Below are 4,481 nucleotides of genomic sequence, written 5' to 3' on the forward strand. Positions count from 1 at the left end.
AACTTACAAATGTGAATGAAATAAAATAACAAAGAAAGAGTTCAAAGTAAAATGAAGAGGTACTACTGCCCAGCACCTGGAAGAAGGCCTCTTACAAAGTAGAAGTTCGACAAATACTTTTTAACAAAATAGTTGTTGTTAACATAAACCATTATCTACATAATCTAGTGACACCCTGCCAGTTACCATCATATGATTTTGAAAAAGATTTTCATCATATATAGAAACTTCCTAGGTCAGCAAGGGCAGGTCTTATGTGCTGACCCAGGCCTGCTCATAGCAACCACCCCTGCTGGTCTTGAGAAATGAATTTGCTCATCTTCTCCAAAATGGTCCAAAAGTTAATACCTTGTAAGAAATGTTATGAGATAAATAATTCTCGCCTGATGTTTCCATTTGCCCAGAGTCAGAGTTCATAACCTAATCCCAAGACTCCTAAAACACATGAAAATTAGACCTGTAGTGAGACCACGAGGCATCAGAATCCACGATCATCCTTCCAAGTTCAGACGATGCTGTAGCATCAACCCACACACAATGTTTGCTTTGTAGGTCTGTATTTTCCAGGAAGCAAAAGGAACAGGAAACCAACGAAATCAGCATTGTTGACCAATTATTCAGGGCTAGTCCTTGCTCTCTTTCTCTTGGTTAGTGGCTATTTCTGGCGGTTCCTAAAACCGAGACAGCCAATGTCATCACTGTGGAAATATGGATTGTGAGTGGCACTTAGAGAGCAACCAGCTGGGAGCTATATATTAACAAGTGCAAGAATGGGAGCAGAAACAGTGTACAGAGACCCAGAACATGCCAAAAGATGGCAAACCACCCGCTGGGGTCCAAAACAGATCCAACTGAGAGACAGTTGGATCTGTTTGTCTTCTCCACAAAACTGCCTCTCGCAGAGCACAGAACCCTTTAGATTTATGCATGTGTTTTGACAAAACTGGATGGTTCCTATCATCTAGGAACACTCGAAGGGTCCCATTGGGAGGCAAACAATTTAAATAGGTCAACTTTTTAAAAAATTTTATTATTATTATACTTTAAGTTTTAGGGTACATGTGCACAACGTGCAGGTTTTTACATATGTATACATGTGCCATGTTGGTGTGCTGCACCCAACTTTTAAGAAGTTTCAGCATCCCGAGGTGTCCGAAGTCATACACCAACACCAAACCTTTGTGCACCTGGATGCTACATGCCACCCAAAAAGTTCCCCTACTCAGCTCTCACATTCTGTCCTAGTCTCTAATTCAGCCATCAGAGAGCCAGCTCCTCTCGCTGGCCGCAATACAGCCAATTCATGTCAGTTTATTGCTGTTCAATGGATGTTAGTTCCATTTTTTAATTACGTGTTTATATATGTGAATGCTTTCCATATTCACTACCCGAAATTTACTTACTCAGTAATTTCTTAAGATTCCAAGCATATAGACCATTGAATTCACATGGTTTGATTACTGAGTAATTCTTAAAGTCTCTTTACTGGAGTGTGACATTTATCTAAAGTCAAATCTAGAAAGAAAAAAATATATGGGATGGTAATAAACTACTATTAAAACAGAATCCTAACATGAGATCTTAACCAATAGAGCATTGTAAATAATACCCTCCCCAAAAGGTTCTCTGTGATAGCTGCAGCTAAGGAAAACATATGATAACAATAATATGATTTGCATAACCCAACAGTCCTTTCACCACTTGTTCCATGTGGGGATGATATGCAATAGCTCTGCTCTGCATCTTTGTTTGTTAAAAAATAAACTATTTCTCACAAATAATACATTTATAACCAGGGAATTTCTTTATGACTCAGGCTTTCATTTCTTTAACTTACTGCTTTTAGGGACATAAATTCTATTAGCCTCTGTGTGGAAAGTTCGTTAGGGCAACTTGAGATCAGTGGGAATTGGTAAATATCTTACGGTTCAAAATGAAAACACGCAATTCACTTAGAGTCTTTTCAGTGCTCTACACTATTCCTGGCCATTTCAACCCAATATGTGAATTCAAACTACTTCAGTCAACATTAAATTAGGCAATGGTCTACATTAGTTCATTACATTTGAGTAAAGAACGATGAGCTGAAAAAAAATAACATGGCATGCAAGAATGTGTATGTCACGTCAACCAGCTGAATATGCATTTCAGAATACCATACCCTTATTTACATTTTAGAAACGGTTTCATTCTTAAAACTATTTGTGTCAAAATCAATTCATTCTTCCTGTGCTTGAATACAAATAGGGCCCATATGATAACAGAGATAATCCATGTATATAGTTTATTTTACTTAAGCAAACACTTCAGTGATTTTTTAAAAATCAACACTGTCCAGGCAATTAAATGTTTTCTTTAAAAGAAATTATTTGAAAAATACTGGAATTTATCTTGTTGTCTATACTTCAATAGTAAGTTAATAACTTTGAACTTAAAAAATATAAACTGTTATCCCTTTCCTTTTATTTAGAGACCTTTTCTTTATAGAACATCTACACTGGTACTATGCAAACAGTGTTCCCTGGACGGTGCTGGACCTGGGCAGATTGGCACCACACTGCAATGAGTTGAGCGAAACTGAGAGTGAGCACTTAGAAACTTTTCTAGTCATCTGACATGAAATTTTTTTGTCTTTTTTTTTTTTGGAGAAGGAGTCTCGCTCTGTCACCCAGGCTAGAGTACAGTGGCATGATCTCTGCCCACTGCAACCTCGGCCTCCCGGGTTCAAGTGATTCTCCTGTCTCAGCCTCCTGAGTAGCTAGGACTACAGGCAGACACCCTCACGCCTGGCTAATTTTTGTATTTTTACTAGAGATGGGGTTTCACCATATTGGTCAGGCTGGTCTTGAACTCCTGACCTCAGGTTATCCACCTGCCTCGGCCTCCCAAAGTGGTGGAATTACAGGCGTGAGCCACTGTGCCCGGCCTGTCTTTTGAATCTGATATTAAATATGAGAGGCTTGCATTTTGTATGATTTGGGGTGTTTTTAAATTTAATTTTTCTAGAAATAAATTTTTGTTACATTTGATTAAAACACCAGTTTATGGCTGATTGGACATTTAAAAACTGGTCCTTTGCCACAGATAGTTTGAGAAGCTTCAGTCTAAACTATAAAGTCATCTGGATGGTCAGGTAACTGTTTTGTGAATTAAATGTACATTACACACACACACACACACACACACACACACACACACACACACCCCTTATCTGTATAACAGAACAGCCAACTCAGCAGAAACAAAGCTCAAAGCTCTGTGAACTCATTTCCTCGGTATCTCCAGATGTGCCACAGCTGAGGGAGTGTTCAGAAATAGGAATGGTTTGATTACATGATTGAAGCAAATGGATTTGTTATGTCTTGATCCTTTTTCTTCCTTCCTTCCCCTCTTCTTTCCTTCTCCCTTCCTTCCTCTCCATCCCTTCCCTCCCTCCTCCCTTTCTTTCTTCCCTTCTTTCCTCCCTTCCTCTTTTCCTTCCTTCCCTCCCTTCTTTTCTTCTTTTTCCTTTCCTATATTGTCTTATTCTCTGTCTCTAAAGAGAGAGTTAAACCAAGAGCTCACTATCACACACATCAACAAACTACATGAGTCAAATTCACTGAGGAAGAGGAAGGAGTAAAAGAGGTTAGGGATATATGGAGAAGCAAAACTATGGCTCAGAAATGCAGGTACATTAGGATCTAGAGACAAGTACCTACATCAAACAAAAGAAACATTGCTTTATGAATTCCCAGAGAATATACTTTTTTCTGAATTAAACTTACCTGTTATTAATATATTTTAATTCTCTAGAAAAGGAATTTTTAAATCTGAGTTTCTGAAGAACTCTTCTTGGTTTCTCCCCATGAAAATCCAAAAGAATTTCTTCTAAAAATCATTAATGAACATTCCTTTAGATGCTTTGGGGAAGAGAACCGGTGAAGCCATTTCCCTTCTTCTCCCCCCTCACCCCAGCTGAAGTGTTGCAGACCACAGGACTTTGCTTGGGCCCAAATCATTTCTCCCAGACTGAAATATGGGTGGTTAAAAACAGGATGCCAAAACAACCATATTTCCTCCCCTCATGCTGCCCTTTTTCATGTACTCAAGACAATGCAGATTTATTGTGCCTCACCTTTGTCTAACGTTAGACGCATGCCCCAGAATGTCGGAAAACTTTTGTGTTTCATTTTACAATAAAAGAAAGGTACTACCCAAGCTCTCAAGAAAACACAAAGAAATGAATCTGTATCCCTTAAGCTTTGCGATTCATTTTTCTTCTTTTTTGGTTCTCGAAACTGAATTCCCTGGGTTGGGGTTTTATACTACAATTTTGTCTTCTGCCCTTTTGTTTACTTCCCCCTTCACTCTACCCCCGCTATCCCCCCACCCCCTAGGGGCTTTGGCTTCAAATCAAAACGGCTTTCAAGTGGCCAGGACCAAGTTCCAAAGCTTCTATGTTTCCTACAGATTTTCCTTCTTTCCCAGATTTTTCTAAG

The 4,481-nt window shown here is 38.9% G+C and overlaps 1 long non-coding RNA gene across 1 annotated transcript; it reads right to left on the reverse strand.

Moving 5' to 3' along the window:
• Positions 1–388: 388 nt before the first annotated feature.
• LOC129010801 (uncharacterized) lies at positions 389–3,872 on the reverse strand. The gene is made up of 3 exons (XR_008493058.2): positions 3,768–3,872; positions 1,404–1,515; positions 389–698 (listed from the first exon to the last, which is right to left on the reverse strand). It is a non-coding gene; the product is annotated as an uncharacterized LOC129010801 (long non-coding RNA).
• Between the last annotated feature and the right edge of the window lie 609 nt (positions 3,873–4,481).

This window comes from Pongo pygmaeus, chromosome 10 (genome assembly GCF_028885625.2).
Source record: "Pongo pygmaeus isolate AG05252 chromosome 10, NHGRI_mPonPyg2-v2.0_pri, whole genome shotgun sequence".
Lineage (NCBI taxonomy): Eukaryota > Metazoa > Chordata > Mammalia > Primates > Hominidae > Pongo > Pongo pygmaeus.